The sequence below is a fragment of the Ambystoma mexicanum genome, chromosome 10 (genome assembly GCF_040938575.1).
Source record: "Ambystoma mexicanum isolate Mex_15411 chromosome 10, UKY_AmexF1_1, whole genome shotgun sequence".
Lineage (NCBI taxonomy): Eukaryota > Metazoa > Chordata > Amphibia > Caudata > Ambystomatidae > Ambystoma > Ambystoma mexicanum.
The window spans coordinates 624,123,040-624,137,563 of record NC_090932.1 but is presented as its reverse complement, the minus strand read 5'-3'; the positions used below and the strand labels follow the sequence as shown (position 1 = coordinate 624,137,563).

General features: G+C 43.4%; 1 protein-coding gene across 2 annotated transcripts in view; it reads left to right on the top strand.

The window, feature by feature from the left end:
* Positions 1-14,524, top strand: part of LOC138491603 (E3 ubiquitin-protein ligase DDB_G0292642-like) — a 377,122-nt gene that overhangs the window by 115,296 nt on the left and 247,302 nt on the right. The gene's annotated exons all lie outside the window — the stretch shown is intronic.

Below are 14,524 nucleotides of genomic sequence, written 5' to 3'. Positions count from 1 at the left end.
GTGACACTATATTCTGGTGGATTGGCCATATATCGAGGGAGAGCGCCCTTTTGCACAGTTCCACAACACTAGGTTTGACGATCATTGCAGGGAGTGCACACGTATCATCGCTTCATCGCGTGTAGTAGAGAAAAGGACCCTCAAACAGATCGCGGTCACGTGATCTTGCACGGTCGAACCAGGAAATCTGGGGAGGGTGAAAATTAGGCATCTTCATCCTCGTCCCAGTACTTTCTAAAAAAAAAAATGTTTTTCTCTTCTTCTTTCCTGTATTTACACAGCCATACTGAAACCTAATATTACATTAGACATACATGTTGAAGAAGCACAATACCTCTCCCAGATGGACATTTGAAATCACAACTCTGACAGTTGTGCAGTGACTGTTTTTATATACAAAAATGCAGGGCATCAGCATTCAGCCTCCTGCAAGTTTCTTGCCGACTCCAGGACAACCAGCGGTTGTCTGGTCAGAGTGGAAGGAATTTTGGCTGAATTATATTCAAGCTGTGGATCAAGAAGAGCTCACATCCCGGAAGAAGAAACTATTATTCTTACATGCACTTGGATTGGAAGGCCAGAGGAAGTTTAGAGAACTTCCTGAATTGACAAGAGATGAAGCTGGTGATGCTGACGAACATGACAGAGCCATAAGACAATTGGACAAGTACTATGCTCCGGAAACTAATGTGGCAATAAATAGATATAAATTTTACACCAGAGTGCAAAAGGAAAATGAGAGTATTGAGGAACATGTTTCAGCATTAAGGGTCTTATCACGGGCCTGTCAATTTGGCAACGGCATCACCCTGGATGAACTGATACGAGATCAGATAATTATTCACTCAAAGGATAATATAGTTCAAGACAGGCTATGGATGATTGGCAATCCATCACTACCGGAAACTATAGCCATTGCTAAGATGGTGGAACATAGTCAATTATGCTCCAAAGAGATGAAAAACAAGAAAGAAGAAGCGGTACAGAGCATGCAACGAACCACTAATAAGGTAGTACAGGAACAGGAGGAACAAGGCCAGGTTAATGCACTGCGGTCTAAAGACAAGGCTGAAGCCACTCCAGGAAAGAACAATAAAGCTAAAAATCCAGAGTACAAAGGAGGTTCTAATAAAGTTCATGGGAGGAGCTGGACAAAGAATTAACCTCGTGCACAATATGATCAAAGATTTCAGAATGCCCAACCAAGGGATGGGGACAGGTGTTATAACTGTGGCAGAATTGGTCACTATGCTAATGCAAAACAGTGTCCAGCACTGGGACAGAAATGTGGAAATTGTGTCATAAAAGGTAATTTTGCAGTTGTATGTAGGAAAAAGAAAAGAGTTTCCGTCATCGTGGGTGAAGAGGAAGAGTCAGAGGAAGAAAGGGTGTTTTTTATACAGGAACCTCCAGAAGGAGAATTTAAGTGCCCGAGTTGCGAGGTGGTTCTAGATAATTGGAAACTTAGAGTGAAGGTGGATAGTTGTTTGCCCTGGACAATTATTACCAAGAAAACATGGCAGAACCTTATAACACGTGGTCTCAAAAGTGAATTGAATTCACCAGACATTAGAAATTCGGGTCGATTTGAAGGATCAAACATAAAAATGTTTGGGTGGTTTACTTGTATCATCCAATTTAAAGACAAGCGAGACCAGGTTAAAGTCTATGTAGCAGAAAAGGGTGTAAACATCATAGGATGGAGAGACCAAGCTAGTTTGAGAATCAGGTTAGATCCATGTACGGAAGAACAGATTCTGTTGGTCAATAGTAGTCAACAGAGAAACGAAGTGTCAGCGGAAAAAAGAAAAGAAGTCAAATCAGATTTGGGTTTATTAAAGGATTTTGCGCACATAATTCGTCTCAAGAAAGGAGCTGTACCGGTTAGACACACGAAGTCGAGACCAGTTCCATTTGCCATTGCTGACAAAGTTGAACAGGAGTTGACACTGTTGGAATCTGAAGGGGTCATAGAATAAATTGAATCTTCTGAGTGGGTGAGCCCCATCGTTGTAGCACTGAAGAAAAATGGCAAACCCAGGATTTGTGTGGACTTGAGGGATGTCAATAAGAACATAATAACTGATATATTTCCCCTTCCAATTATTTCTGAAATGTTGAATTGTATTGGTGATTCAGATGTGTTTTCTACGTTAGATTTCTCAAAAGCCTATCATCAAATTTCACTCACTGAAGATTGCAGAGACATTACAGCTTTTATTAAACCACAGGGTCTGTATAGGTATAAACGCATGCCGTTTGGTTTAGCTTTCGCGGCGGCTGTATTTCAAACGGTTATGATGCATGTTCTTAAAGGTTTAAGTGGGATCTTTGTGTATCAAAATGATATTATTGTATTTGGAAAGGAATTGAGGAACATGATAACAGGCTGAAAAATGTGCTAAAAAGATTAGAAGATGTTGGTTTGAAAATTGAACAGAGCAAGTGTAAAATTGGAGTAGAGGAAGTGGAATATTTAGGACATACTGTAAATGGCAAAGGGTATAAACCAAAAAGGGACGCCATGGAGGCAATTAAGGAGTCACCGAATCCCAAGAACAAAGATGAGTTGAGATCATTTTTGGGGTTATGTGAGTATTTATAATAGGTTTGTTAGAAATTTTGCGAGTGTCACAGAACCTTTGAGGAAATTGTTGAGAAAGGATGCTAAGTTTATATGGAATGATGATTGCAACAAGGCGGTACATTGCATAAAAGGTGAAATCTGCAATTCTTTGGAATTAGGAGGGTTTGAGTTTGGTAGGATGACTAAAATCACAGTGGATGCCAGTGGAAATGGTTCGGGGGCAGTTTTATCACAGATAGATGAAGATGCAAATGAGAGGATAATCAGTCATGCCTCGAGAGCCATTTCGGATACAGAGAGTAGATACTCAGTAATTGAAAAAGAGTTGTTGGCTTGTTCTTGGGCGGTGAATTATTTCAGGAAATATTTTTGGGGAACAAAATTTGTAGTTCAGACAGACCATAAGCCTTTGATTGAAGTTCTTACGGTCAAAGGAATGTGCAGAGCCTCACCGAGGTTGGCAAGACTTAGTCTTAAACTGCAGGATTATAATTTTTCAGTGAAATATGGGCCTGGAAAAAGGAATGTTGTGGCTGACTTTCTATCGAGATTACCATTGGGGAATAAGCAGATGACTGGATGTGGATGACGAAATGGTAACTGTTGTATTTGAAGTTACGTCCAAGGATGTTTGGATTGAGGAGTTGGGCAAGGATGATGAGATACAACAAATCGGTGAATACATGAAATCAGGATGGCCTGAAAAGAAAGCAGTAAAGGAAGCATGTTTGAGATTCTGGGAGATAAGGGATGAATTGTCAATGGAGGATGGATTCTTGGTAAGGGGGGACAAATTGATTCCCCCACGTAAGTTGTATGATGAACTTATTGAGAAAGCACACCAGGGTCATCCTGGCATTACGGGCACGAAGAATAATGTAAGATTGAAGTACTGGTGGCCAGGTATGGATCTGATGATAGAAAGAATGGTTAGGAATTGTTGGCCTTGTCAGAACAGTGATAAGAGTTGCAAAATTGTAAAGTCAAAACCTATCGACATTTATAAAGGTGAGGCACCATGGGAAATGGTAGGTATAGATATTGTTGGGCCATATGTGAAATTAATTGGTGAGCAGAAATTATTGATAGTCCTAGTTGATTACTATTCAGGATGGCTTGAAGTTAAGGCGGTGAGTAGGATTGATAGCCATGAGATTATGAAATTCATAATGCAAATATGTAGACGGGAAGGATTTCCCAAAGTGATAATGAGTGACAATGGAGTTCAATTCAAAAGTAGAGAGATAAGAGAGTTTGCCAAGAGATCGGGAATTGAGTGGAGGTTTTCAGCTTTATATCATCCTCAAACTAATGGACTAGTAGAGAGATGCAATTGTGTGATAGTAGAAGCTGTGGAGTGGGCGTTGAGTAATAATTTGTCCGTGGAGGAATTTCTCAAGGAGAGAGTATGGTGTAGTAGGATGTCTGTTAAGAGAGGAATGAATGTTTCACCATTTGAATTGATGAGGGGAAGGGCTCCCAATACTCTGCTTAATCCAGAATGGGTTAATCGTAGGAGAGTGGTACATAATGAAAAACATAGTTTGGTTGAATATCAGACCAAGGATAGAATGTCTATTGAAGAGCCCAAGTTGAGAATCTTGCCAGGAGATTACGTGTGGATTAAGATTGGTCGTAGTGTGAGGAAGGGGGACGCTAAATACAGCATTCTGGTTAAAGTTATACAGGTGTTCAGAAGAGCAGTTAGAGTTACTGGAGGAGCAGTATGGAATTTGGATAGGGTAAGTAAATGGAGATGGGGAGGTAAACATGAAGAATTTAGGCATTCTGGTAAGGAGAGAAGAGTGACTGGAGTGTTTGGAGATGATATTATGTTTGGAATGGAGAATGTCAATGAAATGGAGAACGTTAATAGGGATTTGGCCAGATAAGATGAGGAAATGAATGTGAGACAAGGTAATGATGATTCTGGACGTAACCTTCTGCGCAGTTCAAGAGAAAGGATATTACCATATTGGTCCAGAGATTATGTTATGCAAAGTTAAAATGTATAGTCCACAGCCTGTGGAGTTGCCAGGTTGGTCCACAGATTTCATGCAAAGGTAAATTTATGTATAGCCCATAGGTTTTTAGTTTTTAAGATATTCACATGTGTTACATATGTATATGTTATAATTGCCTATTGTCTAAGTATTTTACTTAGGTTGGTTTTACAATGTTGATATAATATGTTGTTATATAATATTATAAGGGGGTGGTGGTGTAGTATTCTTTGTTAGAATGTTTACTTCCCGCACTGCGTCAACCCCGGAATGTTTAGGTTAGAAGGACCTTAGAGTTCGAGTCAGTTAGAGAGGGGTTAGCGTTTAATGGAGGCAGACGCAGTGCGGGGCCCCGGTTGTTATAAGTGACAATAAAGACTTTAAATACAAGTACTCACGCCCGCCTCTGTGTTTACATCACTTACTGGTAATCTTCATTATTGCTAGTCCTATACTTTCTTGTCTGATTCCTTAGCCCTGAAGGAGTACTGTCTTCACAAAAAGTAATTTAAACTACCATTTCCAAAATTCAAGTGAGGATCCATCCCTCCCCTTACCCTATAATAAGGAAGGCCTCCTCTCAGATCCTCCTGGTTAGTTTGCATTGCATCAGAGGTGACCCAGCCCAGAGAGGGGTGCACAGGCAAAAGTACTGGGGCAAAGAAGAGTATGTCTGGAAGTAATGAATACTACCGCTAAATAATCCAAGCATTCCCCCAAAAACCTCCTTCCTCGTCCATGTCCTAATTCTTGAAGTATACAAAAATCCAATGTAGCCAAGATACTGTAAACAAAGAGCCCAGCACACTTCAGAGGTTCTGCACACCCTATGCATTTTAATGGATCATCACACATTTCAGCATGACCCTGCCCACAGAACTGAGAGGCTAAAATCCTGATCCTCTGGCAAGGAAGAATTTAATAGTGCTGCACAAACATAAGGCAAGACATCCAGGCAGCTGCTTTGCAATTTTTAAGGGTTGAGGAACCCAAAGCCTCTGCCCAAGAGTCCACCATCCCCCTAATGAAGTAACCCAAAAACCTTAGGCGGCACTGCATCCCACCCAAGGAGTAGGCCAGAGTAATTGTTTCCTTGAGCCAACAGCTCAATGTCTTCGGAGAGGCCTTCCTTCCCTCTCAGAGGCCCCAACGGTGCAAACTGGCTATTCGATGATTGGCTCTTTCTAAATAGGTCAGGAGGACCAATCTCACATTCAGGAATACCAACTCTGCAGCCTCAGGGTGAGCTTCCAGAAGAGAAGGGAGGATGATTTCTTGCAACAGGTGAAAATAGGAAACCACCTGATAATGTAAGGTGGGGCAACATCTCTTCACTATTGCAGAAGGAGAGCACTAAATAAGGGGAGCAGAGTCCCCAGTTGTCCAATCTGTCTAACCGTAGTGATGGGAGTCTCTGGAGGATAGCTCAGGGGCAACATACTCGCCTTAGAAGCAAGACAACATGGAGCAACACAGGTTCGATCCCCGGGTCCGCACTTAGAAACCTCTGGGTATTAAGTGCGTTATAAAAAAAAAATCATATCATATCATGGCATTCTTAAGGGAGAGAACATGTATGTCTACTGGTGCCAAAGATTCAAAAGGGCCGACTCTGAAGAGCCCTTAATGCAGTTGGGAGGTCCCACTTTGGAGCCACAGACCTTACCCTCCTTGAACATGAACACAAGAGGGGAAAAGGCCACTGCTAGCAGAAGCAAACATGTCTATCTTGGGCCAGCCTAAACCCTGAGTGACCAGCCCAAAGGCTGTCTTAAGATATGATATGATATGATATGATGTGGCATATATAACGCGCCTGTAGACCGGTGTTTCTAGGTGTGACAAGTCAAGGAGGGGGAAACAAGCGAGGATAACATAACTATCTTACTAGGCCTTGTGTCATTCAGATTGTGCAAGTTCAGGGAAGAGGGAAGGGGAAAAGTGCCAGAGGGAGGACAAGGGGGGAAGTGCAGTTAACTCACAAGTGCAGCCAGCGGGTGGCTCATAAGAGAGAAGGGACAGTAGGGTTGCAGATACAGACTCTTAAGTGCTGGGGAGCCCGTAGGCAGTGCGAGGGCAACTTAACATGCAGGAGCCTGGGCGTGAGTTTAGAGGGTGACCAGTTGACCAGTGCGCGGAGCAGTCAGTTGCATCATCAGGCTAGAGAGGAAGAGAGAAAGTGGAAGTGAAAGGGAAGGTCTTGAGTTGCTTCTGGAACCGGAGGTGGTTCTGTTCAAGTTTGAGAGAGGAAGTGAGGCTGTTCCAGAGGGAGGCCACAGCCGAGGAGATAGATCTGCCCCCTACTCTCTGCTAGGAGAGGCAACTGACCCTCAGAGAGTTGGTGGTAGATGAGCGGTGAGCTCACGAAGGAAGATGTTCTGCAAGAGAAAGTTGGAGGTAGAGCGGTCCCAGGCCCCAGAAAGCCTTCTGGGACAATGCAGAGGGTATTGAAGTTGATCATTGCAACCATGGGGAGCCAGTGAAGAGATTTCAGAGCTGGAGAGATACGATCCCTGGGTTTGAGGCCAAGGACAAGTCTTGCAGTCCTGTTCTGGATAAGTTGTTAAGATCAAAGAGTAGAGGAAAAAAGATTTAGAAAGAGGCTGTTGCAATAGTCCAGACTAGAGAGGATCAGAATTCTGGACACAGTGAGCTTCTGGGGATAAGTGAGAAAAGGAAGAATACCTCTGAGGAGGTGCAGCTGATAGTTTGACTTCTTAGAGACATCAGAGATGTGAGGAGAGAAGGAGAGGGTGGAGTCCAAGATGACACCAAGGTTCTTAGCCTCACATGAAGGAGCAGGAATAGGGCCCAGAGTGGGCAGCCAGAGAGAGAGAGGAAATGAGGGAGCAGGTGGCCCAATGAGGTGGATCTCAGTCTTACTTGCATTAAGGCAGAGATCATTGGCGGCACACTTTTCCTGAATTGCGGCCAGACAGTCTGGTATGAGAGAAGAAGCAAAGGTGGCTGAGGGGAGCCTGAAATATAGCTGGGTGCCATCCGCATAACATTGAAAATTGGAGCAGAAAGTAGCAATGCAATGGGCAAGAGGTGCCAGGTAGTGGTTGAAGAGTCAGGGAGAGAGGTTAGACCCCTGGGGAACACCACAAGTAGAGAGAGAGATAGAAGAGAGGAAAGACCCCAGTTGGACATGAGAGGGTCGGTCGGTGAGAAAAGAGGTCAAGAGCCAGATCAGTATGGCCAAGGTTGTCCCGAAGACGATTGAGCAGGATGGCATTGTTGGCCATGTCAAAAGCATAGTATCAAGGAGAATGTGGACCTAAGGGAGATTGGAGTTAAGATTGGAGTGCACGTCTTCATGGGTGTTCAGGAGAGCAGTTTCTGTGCTTCTGGCAGCTCTAAAACCAGACTGGTGGTCATGGAGACAACCAAGAGATTCAGTTTGTAGATTAAGCTGGGAGATGGCCAGCTTTACCAAGAGTTTGCACAGGAAAAGAGTGATGGAGATCAGGCGATAGTTAGCCTGAGAGGAAGGATCGGCCGAGGGCTTCTTTAGAAGAGGCTGCACACGAAAGTGCTTAAGGGGGAAGTTCCAGTGGCAAAGGAGTGATTGCAGAAATAGGCCTGGGCTGGAGCAAGGGTGTCAATGCGGTCCTTGATTGTTCTAGTTGAGCAGGGGAGAACCTGCTTTCGATGAGACTTTCATAGATCGGGCTTGTCTAGAAACATTGTCAGGGGTGAACAGGGGAAAGGAGGAGGCGAGACAGCCTCAGGCGGGCCTTGAGTGCTAGTGGAGGAGGAAGAGGAGGTAGAGGAATAGAGGGTGGACAGGATGTCCTAAATGTTAGTAGTGAAATGAGAGGCCAAGTCCATGCAGAGGGCCTGGGAGGGAACATGAGAGGTAGAGACTGCAACATGCCAGCTCCTTGCAGATTTTGAAAACTTTGGTCGAGTTGTTAGATGCTGCAGAAATGCAGGCTTGGATGTAGTCTCTCTTCTTAGAGAGGACAGAGAGTCTGTACTGCCTTTGGAGAAGTCGGCAGGCCAGTTTGTCGGGGGGTGCGCCTGCGACCCTCCACTTCCTCTCTGCCAATCTACACTTGCGTTCAAGGGTGGTGAGGTCAGAATCGTACCAAGAGTTGCACTTGGCTTCAACCGGATCCTCATGACAGGGGCAAGGATATCCAGAGTGTTAGAGATAGAGAGATGAAGGTTAGAGAGGGCTCTGTCAGGGTGAGAGTCAGCCAAAGGTGCAGGAGGAGGAGAGAAAGTAGCGGCAAAAGCCTCAACTGACACACGCTTCATGGGTTGGATGACCAAAAAGGTAGGTGGCAGTGCTGGAGTTGGCTTGACCTGCGGGGAAGAGAGAGAGGTGGGAAGAAAGGAGAAAGTGAAAACTCCAAGAGAGAGGAGTGGTAAGAGGGCTGGAGAAGGGGAGGTCTGAGTAGATAAGAACATCCAGGGTGTGCCCTGCAGAGTGAGTCGGGCCAGAGGGAAGAAAAGAGTATAGAGAGAATCACAGAGGTTGCGCAAAAGAGGCCTGAACAAGGCTGATAGCATCAAGGTAGATCGTCAAGTCTCTGAGGGCAACACCCCAAGGAAGCTGGAAATAACCAGGTCAACAAGTCTGCTTGGCAATTCTCCACTCCATGAATATGGGCATCTCTGACACAGAGGTGATTGGTGATGTGTTAGTCACAGATGGAGGTATATGTAATCAGTAATGTTTTATTAGCACCATCTGCAGACAACGCCACACAACTTCCTCCATCAACTGCCTCCCATAGAATCCATCCAATAGAAACCCCCACAACAGTTCCCTTCCAATCTTGGAATGTAATTCCCCACTTAACACATCTCTTTTCCCCAAACTACATCAAAACTACGAACATTTTATTCAACACTGATAGCAAGCTTTGCTATGCATGACAAGAGTGTGCTAAGTATAACAATGAATTCAAACTCTAACCATTTGGGTTTCTTTGTTTCCCTGGAACTGCACCTTCTCTCTCAACTAGAGCTCTGTTTAGAAGTTAGTTTGAGACTGGCATCCTCCTCTTCACCAGCCCTTACAGCCACTCCTCCACTTCTGGCTTCACTCGATTTTCCAGCCATTCCATCATTTCCAGCCATTCCTGAGTTCCCTTCCAATTCTCTCACTTCACTGACATTACACTGAACCAATTTTCCCATCGACTACACTTCCCCACTTTCAACAAATACAAAGCTCTTCCCCACTAACGCTATCCTTTTTGGACCCAAAAACATGCTACCCTGACATTTGGGATTCATTCTGGGTTCATTCTGGGATTATTTATCCAGACCCAATCTCCTATTCTCCACTCTCTTCCTCTGGCCTTATGCTCCTCATCAAAAGACTCCTTATTCCTTTCTTGACCTTCCCTGACTATTTACATAATCCTATGCCGGTCCACCATTAATGTCACAGCCAGACCCAACCATCCTGGGCAGAGTGATGTAGTAGGTTCTCTACCATTAAGTGATGCAAAAGGAGACACCTTTGTTACAGAGTGCGTTGTTGTACAATAGACCAGATCATATGCTTAATTACTTCTCTCCAGGAAACCCTGGCCTTCAGTGCCAACTGCACCTCACCTCTGATCACCCTATTCATCCTCTCTACTGAAACATTGGCCGTTGGGTAATATGAAGCTGTGCATGTGTGACTGGTGGCAAAGCTGACCAGAAATGTCCTCATCATGACTGATGTAAATTGCACAGCGTTATCATATTCCTTGAAAATCCCTCCATGAAAAATACAGACTCTAGAAATGTTATCCTTTCTATAGCAGTGGCTTCTGCCAAGGCCCTTCACTCCACCCACTTCAAGTGGTAATCCACAAGCACAAATATATATTTTATCCCTCTAACTAAGCCTTGGACAGAACCTAACACATCAACCACCACCTTTCACCAGGTTCTGATGGCACGTGTGCTGGAATAAGTGGAGTTTCTCTTATCACTTTAGTTTTATCACTGCACTCACACTCTGGACACTCCCTGAATTTCCTATGCACCATTGAACCAATTTAAGGCCCCACCTATAACTCGCTCTTATTGTCCTTTTGGTAATACTGTACTCCAAATGGCTCTCATGAGCCAGGTCAATCATTATGTCCCATAATACATTCACCTGCACTATTTTGCATTCCTGCCTTAGTTTCCCTTCTGTGATACAACTCTTCTTTGATCTCATACCACATTCCAAATTCCTTATCCAACATCTTTCTTTCTGGCCAATCACTCACCATCCATTCATTAACACAACATAGCACATCATCCATCCCCTCTGTTTGCTCCCAATCCTCTGCACTGACATCCAACCCACATACGTATACCACATACTCATGTCTAGGGAGGATAGCTCATGGGCAACGTGCTCGCCTTGGAAGCAAGACGACACAGAGCAACACGGGTTCGATCCCCGGGTCCGCGCTCGCGTTTAGAAACCTATCTGGGTATTAAGCGTGTTATAAATAACCTATCATATCATATATCATACCCCACATCTCCGTCAGGGACATACTTTTCACTCGTAGGATACAGAACCGGCACTCGAGACAGTTTGTCACTGCATTTCTCTTTCGCGGGAGAAATATCGCATTAAACTTAAACATTTGTAGACCCAATAACATCTGAATATCCTTGGGGAGGCCCCCTTCAATCCCTTGCTAGATACACTTGTATTAAAGGTCTAGGATCAGATCTCACTACAATGGCATCCCCACAGATAACACACCACACAAAAAGGCCACAAATGAGCTATCAGGTTTTGTCCAATGTTCAATTAGCATTATAACGCACAATGGTAAAGAACCCACATTTATTAAACACTTTGCCATCCAAGCTAACACTAGCTCTGTCTCTGAGAAAAGACTAACATCCCTTCATGTGAGTGTAGGCCCCTAGAGAGCGGTGATGTGCCACCTATCTAGGAAAGAGATAGTAGCATAAACTCCACCTAACTGTCTAGCCCTAAAAATATCACACTGAGCTATCGAGAAAATGTATGAAAAAATTTGATTAAGTGATGTGTACAGAAAGGAGTAACGAAAAAAATGTGTAGGGCAGACCTAAGGTCATAGTCTAATGTTTCCAGGAAAGAAGATTTGAAATAGAAACAGGAATGAGCAAAACCTACAGTTTTATTAATTCAATTATAGTGAACAACCACACTGTGCAAAGTAGCCCTTGATCTTGCATTTAATAGTTAAGGGATTTCTCAGAACGCAAAGCAACTCTTAGACCAGCCGACACTTTTTTGACATGGTGAGAGAACAACAACACAGCCGACGCGCGTTTCAACTTTAGTCTTTTGAAAAGTTGAGGGCTGATCCTCCTAGGTAAGGGCGTCAGGGTGGCTGGATAGCCAGACGATGCCGAGAACCCCGTCTTAGAAGCTCAGACCGAACTCGGCATCGTCTGGCTATCCAGCCACCCTGATGCCCTTACCTGGGAGGATCAGCCCTCAACTTTTCAGAAATTCACCTTCAAACTTAATTGGCCTTGAAAAAGAGTAAGGTTGAAACGCGCGTCGGCTGTGTTGTTGTTCTCTCACCATGTCAAAAAATTGTCATTCATTTATACAATGATGTTCTCTTTGGTGCCAACCAACCAAGAAATAAACAACGCTTGTAATGACAAAACAATAAGACGTGATCATTGATTCTACCAACTCGCACAAACTGTGACACTATTGACTAACATATCCAACCAGCGCCAAACCGATCAATGGATTTGTCATCCCCACAAAGCATCTAACCAAACAGGAACCTTGGAGTTGGTCCCTAGACAAACCAGGATTAAGGCTGCAGGTAGATCTAGTAAAAAGCAACAAGCAGGTGCGCAGGAGAGTGGAAGTCCCGACACCCTAACTCCAACCATTGTTAAACTGTACCATGGATATTGGTATAATTACCCCGCATTTTAAAACTAATGGTTCAGCCTAGAACGCTGAAACCAATGTATGAAGCACTATAATTGGTAACTGAAAATAAAAATGAAAACGAATGTCCTACCTATCATGCGTCACTGTTGCGGAAGGCTAAAATAAGCACTGTGCAGTATTGCATGTAGAAACAATGGCAAGTCCGTCGGACCATTTTCATTTCATAAATTGCGTTGTCATGGGGAGAGAAAATCAGGGTATAACATAATTTGGGGACTAAATCATTTAATAGCAATCCGGGCTCATATGCATATGTGTCCTGTAGTGATTTCCAAATTTAAACAACCCGCATTAAAGAGCGAGCATCGTAGGTCATGCCGTTTAGTCAATTGTGTAACAGATAAGTGGACGGATCAGGAGACGCAATAAAATAAAATAGGTATACGGCCTCAGAAATGTAGCGGTTGAAAAACAGCATAATAAATGATGCCGCAGCTGAAGTGTACGATCCAAGAGGGATATCAAGTAATGTGCAGTCGATATGGGGATTACCATAGTCTGATAGTAACCTAGGACGCATATGCATTGGCATCCCGTAACATTTGTAGAATGGTAATACGATGTGTTCGCATGCGAACAAAGCATGCTTACCGGGAGAGCCTTTCGGCCGCGGCGTCTGTGTTTAGCAGAAATGCCGCGGCTGGTTGTCACGGTGATTTAAACCCTGGCTACTGAAACCTAATGCTGTGTAGCTGTTGCTCAGTGTCCCGTTTGGGCTGCCATTTTGGTTGGCCTCAAGCGTTCTTGGAGCATAGGCCACAATTGGTGTCCATGCTACTTACAAGAAAGTATATGTAATCCGTGGCAATGCTAATGAATGGTGCAACCTGCTTAATCCACTATTTGCAGGTCCCAAGTGCCCAGGTGCACAAGTAGCATCCTAATGCTAGTGACTGATATGAAAGCAATTAATATAATACCCATATCTGCTGGCATGAAACCCATGTTGGTAACTGGTTAGCTGATATTGGGGGTCATTCTGAGTTTATATTATGAGGATATATTACTTCTACTCATGAATAATAAGTGATTGATATCACCGCAATTCGAGAACAAATTAGACTGAATGCGACAGAGTTGGTCATTCTTGACTTGAGCAAGAGGACAATAATCCTTGGTAGTCTTTTTGAAGATGTGTTGGATTTAAAATCACATCCTTTCTTCCTGTCAAGTGGACAGGAGATGGTGTGGCTCAAGCCGATATATGTACAAGAAAATTGGTGGTTTTGTCCTGAAGAAGGTTGCGATACAAAGAGAGCACTAGCGATGATGCTCGTTTAGAGCAACTGAAACACGTGTCGACATAAGAATCTGTGGGAATAACATCATACAGACTTTTTTGTTACCCCTAACCAACATGCTGATTCCTTTGTTAATCTTGAATATATAGAGACGTAACAGATTTGTCACTGTTACTTGATGTGTTTAAACCAATTTTTCGATAAAATTGTTGATAGTATGATGAAGAGAGTATGAGTATGAATGATGAATAATGAATGAGCTACAATCTATGTATTATCATAACCTTGTTTGATAATTGTTTTAAAAAAAGTTTTTTGAATAAAATGAAATGCTTGGAAATATAAACCAAGTGACAAAATATCCGTGTGTCCTGTCATCCCCTGCTTACTAGTCCAAAATCCCATTTTTTGTTACCATTTCATGACCTGTAGGACTAGGGACTTATTACAGGTACCCCTTTTCTACCTTTTTGCATAAGCAATGTATAGTACATTAGATTAGACATCTTAATGTAAAGCAACGTTCAGGATATGTTAGTGCCTCAATATACAAATATGCATGTAACTACATAATTATTAGTCCAGAGAAAAGGGAAATGTGGCATTTGACACATTTGGCGTTCAAAACATGCTAACCAATTGGCATTGCACACTTGAAATCAGGCAGTAACTTATGTCAGTGTGTTTGCAGGTTCAAACATTCAATGCATAATTAACATATTTGTTTTGTGGAACTGTAAGCAGAGGCTCCACGCCCAGACAC